The sequence below is a fragment of the Apium graveolens genome, chromosome 4, assembly GCF_009905375.1.
Source record: "Apium graveolens cultivar Ventura chromosome 4, ASM990537v1, whole genome shotgun sequence".
In the NCBI taxonomy this organism is placed as follows: domain Eukaryota; kingdom Viridiplantae; phylum Streptophyta; class Magnoliopsida; order Apiales; family Apiaceae; genus Apium; species Apium graveolens.
Window position 1 is genome coordinate 12,752,095 of NC_133650.1, and position 10,037 is coordinate 12,762,131.

At 39.4% G+C, this 10,037-nt stretch overlaps 1 long non-coding RNA gene across 4 annotated transcripts; it reads right to left on the minus strand.

The window, feature by feature from the left end:
- Positions 1-540: 540 nt before the first annotated feature.
- Positions 541-4,054, minus strand: LOC141717777 (uncharacterized). 4 transcript variants are annotated; one of them, XR_012573761.1, is made up of 4 exons: positions 3,601-4,054; positions 1,908-3,114; positions 1,722-1,826; positions 541-1,219 (listed from the first exon to the last, which is right to left on the minus strand). It is a non-coding gene; the product is annotated as an uncharacterized LOC141717777 (long non-coding RNA). The 4 variants fall into 4 exon arrangements; XR_012573759.1 differs by having other exon boundaries at positions 542-1,219; positions 1,722-2,803; positions 3,036-3,114; positions 3,601-4,052; XR_012573760.1 differs by having other exon boundaries at positions 542-1,219; positions 1,722-2,156; positions 2,706-3,114; positions 3,601-4,052.
- Positions 4,055-10,037: the final 5,983 nt, after the last annotated feature.

The following is a 10,037-nucleotide window of genomic DNA, read 5'->3' on the forward strand; positions in this document are numbered from 1 at the left end:
AGGCCCAAATGGGGTTGCATAAGGTAATAGGCAACACCAAGGGGTGGTTGCCAATGTGGAAGTGGCCGTAGACACCTAATGCAATATTTTGTGCAATACTAAGTATTGCATCAGATGGATTTTGCAACAGTAAATCACCTATTGACAACAGCAGAAAGTGTTGCATTAGACCTGATAGGATAGTACACATGGTCCTACGTGGCAACTGACACATCAGATGCCACGTCAGCAACAGGGGGTCCCAGAGCCACATCAGCATGCCACGTTAGCACACCACGTCAACTGGGTCCCATCCTGCCACGTCAGCTTTGGGGACCATAATGTCACATCAGCATATGGGGCCCACAATGCCACGTCAGCAGTCGAACAATTTTGCCACATCATATGTGGGGCCCACATTGTTTATGCAACACTATTTTGATGCATATGCAACACTATTTTCATTCAATTGCAACAGTATATACCACATTATGCAACACCATTTTTTAAATTACAACAGTATTATAATCAAATATAACACAGTGAAAAGCAATATGCAACATCATACTATGGAATATGCAACTCTAGAAAGCATAAAAATTTGGCCATAATTGGCCTGTTTTTACATGATACCTGCTATAAGTGGCATCCAAAAAAAAATGGCCATATCAGGAATCCAACAAGTTTTAAATATACAAAAAATACTAAAATACATACATCCAATTCTAAATTTAAAACACCAAAAATACATCAAATCTTTCTTCAAACGAACAAAGATACCAAAGAACTGAGTCACTAAGAAGTTGCGCCTTAAGTGCCTTGAATGACTGTAGTACCGTTTTCCTCTTGATCACGGGAAACCGTGGTACATCTGCGAATGAACACCTTTTAAAAACAGACCCCGAGGCGATGTTGATGCAAGGAAGCTAAATGGAACTTTAGCCTAGAAAATAAAAATAAACAGAATAAGAATAACAAGATTCACCATCTGATAACAAAAAATTAAAAACATGCAAAACTAATCAGCAGAAAATTAGTGTGTGATGAACTCTTTAACAGTAGTCTCCCTATTGCACGACAGGTTTATTTTTGATAGCAACTCCTTGATTGGGCCATACGACCTTGAAGCTATTTCTTCTCGAAAATGTGTTTTAAAGAAACTTGCTACTGATATTCTTGGTCCAATTTTTGGTGCCAGTACTCTGTGATTCACACTCTTGAATTTGTCATTGGTTATGAGCTGCATACAGAAATTTAACATATTATTACATGTTATAAATTCACTTCTTTCGTAATTTGAATACGCTGTGCATATCTAATCATTGCTGCAGAAGTAAGCAGGATTTATAATATGATAGTAGTAATGGTAATGAAACCACTATCAGAGTGGTTTTTAATGGCTAGAGTAAGTTCGGGTTCAGGACATGCAGGGTAGTAATGGCCAATTTGGAATAGCCCTTCAGTGCAAGCCATATCTTTTAAGTGATACGGAGCAAGGCCAAGAGCCTCGGAGATCAGTTCCAACAGAGTAATCATAATATCACTGAACATCAAGAGTAAAAGACATAATTTCAAAGCAAAGCCATCATCAACATATAATTAAATCAGATCAATGTGCAAATCTCACAACATTATGATGCTCAATATCGGATCTACATGAAATATGCCAATATGTCTTTCTAATATATCTAGTCTAGATCTACTGTATGCATTGTCTTTAACAGCAAAAACAAAGTGTATACCTGCACACTACTGGTATTTTTTCCGATTCAGGAGACTCTCGAGACGTATTGCAGAAAATGGTATCTCCCCAATTAGCAGCAAGTCCTTTGTACAAATCGAAATTGCTATAATAAAGAAACTTTTTTGTAAAATCACGTGAATAGAGAATGGCTTCTTCAGCTCACTGTCCTGTTCATGAAACTTACCAACCCCTTCTATCATTTCATCCATCACAGGTTCCGGTAAAGTATAATTGATAACTTGGAAAAAGCCCCAGTTTAGACAAGCATCTCTAACTCTTCAATAACTTTACTGCGTAAAGTTGCATCACAATCAATACATTTGAAATCAATGTTAGGGAAAGTGAACTCTTCGGACCCTGGTGTTTGATGAAGGTGGGCTTCTTTATGCACAAACATTCGAGGAATTTTTGTGACACCAGCATCTACAAGCCCCTTTTGTTACAAAAAAGTAAAACCAAAGGGTAGAGCTGAACATCTATTTTCAATAAACAGCCAAGTAAAAACAGAGTAGGGAGAAAAAAAAAGAACAGCACACTAAAGTATCTTCCCTTAATATAACAGAAACTTAGCTTAATAAACAATCTAGCATTTTTAGTTTGGTTCCAAAAATTAATAAAACCAAATAATAAATTAACTTAAATTAATAAAACCAAATCATAAATTAACTTAAATTAATAAAACCAAATCATAAATAAATTGCAGTCCAGGAAAAATTAATTCAAAAACCGAATCATAAATGAACACACAGGAACGGACAAGTCCAAGTCGAAATCAGAATTCACAAGCTAAATTCACTGGCAAATATTCTCATCAAAATCAGCAACTGCTTACAAAATTGTATCGTCTTGTTGGTTGCAAATTAAGTATCACATGATGCTGATGAATATAATGATATAGTATCTAAACCTGCTCTGTTTATTCAGATTTCATATCATATACATAAAAAATCAACTCAAAATTTCATGGCTGACATGACCAAACCTGACAAGGTGGCCTGATCCGTGTCGCTTGTAGACATGCCACCTTGATATTCTTTATATATTAAGACACGCTTGCCACTTGGCCACATATGTGTTGTCCTAAAATTGATCATGCAGCAGATGTTATCAACACCACAAAAGTGCCACCTTCCAGAGGTATTTACTATGCAAAACTAGAGGGGTTTTGTGTTTTCTGAACTCAGGAATCACAAATAGCCTTACTCGGAAGGAAGTGTGAAGAAGTAACATTTTAGTGGCGATCGAGAACATGGGTAATTATCACAAGCTGCAAATTTATGCAATTAATCATATTTTGAAGGAAATAGCTTACTAGAAACCATTCTTTCGTGGCAGGATCAGGACGGTCACGTCCTCCACTTGGTGCAATCCATTTGATTTTTAATCCACTCCTGCAATTTGAATTTAATAAGAACATGTCTTTGGAGTAAACCTCCGCACTGAATAAACTATTCCCTAATCTTTTTGTATGTTTAAGATCATGAATTCAGTAAGTAAATCTCGACAATTTCATCATTTATTAAACTGCAGCTTTCTTTTTAATATAATAAATTAATAATAAAAGTATGTAAGAACTACAGTTTGAAAGTAACAAAAACAAGAACGTACTCAAACTAATTCCCAACCGAAAGTACCAAAATACACTCTACTCCCCTAACCAACGGAAACTCCTGCTTATTATGCAGCACATGAGTAATCGCAGCAGCCGTCAGAATTCTAACAGTGTGCATTACTATACGCAAACTAATACCAAGTAAAAGATAGCAAACAAATAATAGGGAGTTTAGGAATCTACAAAAATACACACAAAGCAACATTATACAAAAAACTGTAAAGTTTGTGCTAGTGTGATTAGTTCTAGGTAACAAGAAAAGCACCTTGCTTTTCGCTCTTCTCTTCATCATTCTTCGCTACTGTCTCGACCTTTGCTTCTTCAACCGCCTTTTCAACATGAACAACTTTCAAAATCTTTTCGAGCTGCTCAACCTTTCCGTTATCATCAACAAGTTTCCGTCCACCACCAAACCTCCATCCACCGTAACACACCGCGTCGCGCCATCGACCGACCTCATCTCCACCGGTTCCAATAATCCCAGTTCGAGTGACGAGGTGGAGAAAGCGGTTATGAGCCCATTTTCCTCGAACGGGTCCTCTTCTCGATGTCGGTTTGAGAGGGGCTTCACCGTAAACAATCAGATCAAACTGAATGGTGGCCTGTTTGGGTTTGAAAAGAGAATCTCGAATTTAGGAAAGGGGGAAGAACTTGATTCTAACAATGGGTTTGTAAACAGGTATATGAACCAAGGGTCAACATTTGACCCCAAATTGTGCTTCTTTAAACGGATTAGATGGTCCAGATTAAAAGTGAAAGGGGTGATCCGCGTGATGCATTCATCAGCCAATATTCTTCTGCCATTTAACCAGCTAAGGGGCTGATTTTCTATTTTCTATTTTCTATTTATTAAATTAAAAACTAATTAAAAATCAATATAAAATAGCTAGAAAGTTTTAAAAATTCCACGAAAAATACTATATACTTAAACAATTGGCTAGATAATTATAAAAAATTAAAATCATATTTTTATTATTTTTAACCATTTTTTCAAAATCTGTCAAAAAACCTAATATATAGGTTAAACATTTAGAAAATAAATATTAAATAAATAGAAATAGTTAAATATAAAAAATGGACTTATTACGAAATAAAAATAGGTCTTAACAATTTTAGGGGGGAATATACCGCCTATATTTTCATTTGGGGGGAATATGCTGCCTATATTTTTATACAAAATTTTCTTTTTTAATATATTTACTACATCATTTTTTGTTATGATACGACACAAATCGGGCATTATATTTTTTTATTATTTTTCCCACCACTAGAAGGCTATTTAATATCATCTATACGGTTGGATTATCAAAAAGTCATTTAAAAAAATTGAATCACCACCAGGGACAAGGCTTGTTTATAGGAATCCGTGTTGACCATAATTTGATTATAATAAAAACACATGATATAAAATCTAATTTTTTTTAAAAAAATTACACATCTCTAAAATTAGTAGATAACATCATCCGTATGGTTGGATCATTGAACCAGAATTTTAAAAAAATCGAATTACCATTCGGGACAAGAGTTGGTAATAGGAACCCATGTTGACCGGAATTTGACTATTTATAAAACACATGCTATAAAATCTATTTTTTTAAAAAAATTACAAATCTCTAAAATTAGTAGGTATCATCATCCGCACGGTTGGATCGTTGAACAAAAATCACCACTCGGGGAAAGACTTGGTTAGAGGAACCCGCGTTGACCGTAATTTGACTATTATAAAAACATACGATATAAATATATATATTTTTAAAAAAATTAGACATCTCTAAAATTAGTAAGTATCATCATTTGTACGGTTGGATCGTTGAACAAAAATTTTAAAAAAATAGAAACATCACTCGGGACAAGATTTGGTTGTAGGAACCTGTGTTGACCTTAATTCGACTATTATAAAAATACATGATATAAAATCTAAATTTTTTAAAAATATTTAGACATCTCTAAAATTAGTAGGTATCATCATGTACGGTTGGATTGTTCAACAAAAATTTGAAAAAAATAGAATCACCACCCTGAACAAGACTACGTAATGTGAACCCGTGTTGATAGGGATAAATAAATTATGGCAGTATAATTAAATACTGCAGGGTATGGGCTGCTAGGCCCAATAAAAAGATATATGATACTCAGACCGGAAAGGTTAAGCCTGATGGACCAGATCAGGCCTGATGGAATAAAAAAGGCCCAAAAGCCCTGATTATTAATTAATTTCGTAATTAATTAATAAAAGAAAAATCAGCTATTGAGAAGAGTCCCGATAAGGATATAAATCCTTATAGATTAGCCTCAAGGGGACCTAAAAGGATAAGGAATCAGTTTCCTACTATCTAGGACTCCAAAGTCCATTCTAATTATGAGACTTGCCCACCAAGTCTCCTATACTAAGTCCAATTCAAGGACTCCCAACATCTATATAAGGGGCCTCACCCCACAAATCAGAACTACGTTTTTTGAATTGATCCTTGGCAACCAGCAAGGTACGTAGGCATCTTGTTAAGGCAGATTGAGTCACGAAACACAAGAGCAGTCAAATCGAGCCTTGAAGCTCACGTTCCTTAGTACTAAATACAACAATTATATATACTAGTTTTAATCCATAACATTTGGCGCCGTCTGTGGGAAAGCACAACGACAACAATGGCGAGAACACGGAGAACAATTAGAGCTCTGGAGGAAGGAACACCATCAGGGACAACCCAGGTGATCTCGTCAACTGTGGAGATTCCTCCTCACTCAACTTACGCATCTACTCAAGGGGAAGCCCAGATAGGGGCAACTCAACCTCAGCCACAAGGGACGACTCCCCTGAATATTCAAGGTACGAATCCTCATGTTCAACAAGTACATGTACCTGTGACTTCTCGACCCGTCGGGTATGAATATTCAACTGTTGTTACTACTAACCCCCCTTATGGGATGCCCCTTTACCCCGAGGTTGGTGGAAGTGGACATGCTGGGCGAAGCGAAGCACGAGGGAAATCACCCCCTATATAAGAGGTTTGGCTCCTATCCCCGAGGATCGGGAATTTTCTGGTCCTTACACTGATGAGAGAGACTCCGAATCTTCAGATGATGAAGTGGCCCCAAGAAGAAGGCGTCCTGGAAAAGAGTCGATGGCTGATAGAAGGCAAGCCCTCAAAGCACCCAAGGGGCGAATCCCCAAGAAGTGCAGGAGAGGATCAGGGCTCATGAGGCTGAGATCCAAAGGCTGAGGCGTGACTTGGAAGCTCACTAGGCCACCAGACCCCAGATACCTCCTAGGGGGAGAAATCCTCCTCCTATCATAGACCTGGATGGTCCGGTACGAAGAATGGTTGTTGTCCCAAGAACTGATCCAAGCAATCTTCTTCCCCTTGGAGATCCTGATGATCCAACTCTACCCTTCACAGAAGAGATAATGAATGCCCATATCTCAAGAAAGTTCAAGATGCCCACTATCAAAGCCTATGATGGCACGGGAGACCCCGCTAATCATGTTAGGACATTCTCTAATGCACTGCTGCTGCAATCCGTGAATGATGCTATAAAGTGTCGGGCATTCCCTCAAACCCTGTCGGGTATGGCTCAAAGATGGTACAGCCGCTTGCCCCCAAACTCTATTGGATCGTTCAGAGAGTTAAGCCAGGCTTTTATTAAGCAGTTCATTAGTGGGAGAGTCCATGAGAAAAGTTCAGCATCTCTTATGAGTATTGTGCAGGGAGCTAAGGAGTCTTTGAGAGATTACCTGAATCGTTTTACAAAGGAGGCTTTAAAAGTCCCAGACCTTGATGATAAGGTAGCTATGATAGCACTGCAACAAGGAACTAGGGATGAGTTTTTCAAGATGTCCTTGGCCAAACGTCCCCCTGAAAGCATGTTGCAGCTCCAAGAGAGGGCAGGGAAGTATATCAAGGTTGAAGAAAGCATGAGGAAGACCGTAGTAAGTAATGAGCCCACTGGAGGCAAGAAGCGAAAAACTGATTTGGAGTATATCGCTAAGGACAAGTATCCTAGAACCGAACAAAATCCTGATTCAACCCCCAAGAAGGGAGGACCTGGGCAAAAGTTCACCGAATACGCTAAACTGAATGCTCCTAGAAGCCAGATCTTGATGGAGATTGAGAAAGATCGAGATGTTCGTTGGCCTAAGCCCTTGAAAGCTGATCCAGCCAAGCTAGATAAGAGCAAATATTGCAGATTCCACAAAGATGTTCGCCATGATACTGATGAGTGCAGGCAATTGAAGGACGAAATTGAGTTTTTGATTCTAAAAGGGAGATTGAACAAGTATACCGGAGAAGGAGGGGACAGGAATAATAGTGGAAGGAAGAACTTTGAAGATCGTAGGAGGGACCAAGACAATCAGGGGCGAAACCCCCAGCCTAGAGGACCAGTTATAAACACCATTTATGGAGGGCCGAGACCTCGAGGGCCTGTGATAAACATGAACTTTGGAGGTCCAACTGCTGCTGGATTGTCCAAAAATTCCAGAAAGGCATATACTAGAGAGGTTATGCATATTGTTGGAGAAGCCCCGAAAAGGGCCAGGACAGAAGTAACATTGACTTTTGATGATTCTGACCTAGAGGGTGTCAAGTTTCCTCATGACGACCCATTGGTCATAACACCGATAATAGGAAACAGCCCGGTCAAGAGGATCCTTGTGGATAATGGTGCTTCTGTGGATATCTTGCTCCACGACGCCTTTTTAAGGATGGGGTATAACGACTCCCAGTTGACACCAACCGACATGCCGATATATGGATTTGCTGGAGTAGAATGTCCTGTAGAAGGGATAATCAAATTGCCAACAACCATAGGTACGGAACCAAGGCAAGCAACGCAGATGTTGGATTTCGTGGTGGTAAAGGCTAGTTCAACTTATAATGCTATCATGGGGAGAACAGGGATACATGCCTTCAAGGCGGTCCCCTCTTCCTACCATTCAGTTATGAAGTTTCCCACCCGAAACGGGATTGGAGAAGAGAGAGGAGATCAAAAAATGGCTAGAAGCTGTTATGTGGCCTCTTTGAGGGCAGATGGAGTCGGGGGGCAGGTTCTTCCTATTGAAGATATGGATGTCAGAGAAAATGACGAGAAGAGAGGAAAGCCAGCAGAAGATTTGGTTTCGATTCCTTTAGACCCCAAGAATCCTAAGAGGATGACTTTCATTGGAGCCACATTAGAGGAGCCCCTTAGAGGGAAGTTGATGAAATTTTTGCAAGAAAACAGTGATGTGTTTGCATGGTCAGCAGCTGATATGCCAGGCATAGACCCGGAACTGATTACTCACAAGTTAAACGTGGATCCAAGCCCGAAAACCGTGAAACAAAAGAAAAGAAATTTTGCTCCGGAAAGACAAGAAGCTATAAGACAGGAGGTAGAAAAGCTCTTAGAGGCTGGTTTTATTAAGGAGATTCAATTTCCGGAATGGTTAGCAAACCCGGTAATGGTAAAGAAGGCTAATGGAAAGTGGAGGATGTGTATAGACTTTACTGACCTGAATGATGCATGCCCTAAAGACTGTTTTCCGTTGCCGGGGATTGATACTTTGATTGATGCCACTGCTGGACATGAGATGCTGAGTTTCATGGATGGATTTAGCGGATACAACCAGATCAAAATGCATAAGGATGACATTCCAAAGGTATCATTCATCACTGACTTTGGTGTTTATTGTTATCTTGTTATGGCGTTTGGTCTCAAGAATGCAGGAGCCACCTATCAAAGGTTGGTAAACAAAATTTTTAAGGATCTTATCGGTAAGACTATGGAAGTCTATGTTGATGACATGTTAGTCAATAGTCTAGTAAAGACTGATCACATAACCCATTTGAGGGAAGCTTTTGAGGTCCTGAGGTACCACAAGATGATGTTGAATCCTACGAAGTGTGCTTTCGGAGTAGGATCTGGAAAATTCTTGGGATTGATGGTCTCAAAAAGGGGAATTGAGGCTAACCCCGATAAATTTAAGGCGATCCTGGACATGGAACCACCAAGAACTATCAAGGATGTTCAGAAGCTCACAGGAAGGGTTGCTGCGCTAGGACGATTCATCTCCAAGTTAGGAGATAAGTGCTTGTCATTTTTCAAGTCACTAAAGAACATCAAAGACTTTGTATGGAGTGAGGAAAACCAGAAGGCATTTGAAGAGTTAAAGAAGTACATGGCCCAAGCCCCGTTGTTGGCCAAGCCAGTTCTGAATGAAGTTTTATTCTTGTACTTGGCTGTTTCAGAAAGCGCCTTGAGCGCGGTGTTGGTTAAGGAGGAACTGAAAGTCCAGAAACCCGTATACTATGTCAGCAAAATTTTGCATGGTGCTGAATTGAATTATTCAACTATTGAGAAGTTTGCTCTAGCCTTGGTAATGGCTTCGAGAAAACTGCGTCCATACTTTCAGGCTCATCAGATTGAGGTGCTGACAAATCAGCCACTGAGAAATATCATTCACAGTCCCAAGGCAAGTGGGAGATTGATTAAGTGGGCAATAGAGTTGGGAGAGTTCGATCTCAAGTATAAGCCACGTACGGCAATAGAAGCCCAGGCACTAGCTGACTTCGTGGTGGAATGTACTATACCCAACCAAGAAGTCGGGGGGCAGGAAGATGACATACCTCAAGACAAGGGAGTCGATAATGGGGGCAAAGAGAAGGATGAGAAAGAATATTGGGTTCTCTATTTTGATGGAGCATCAAAAACAAACTCCAGTGGAGCAGG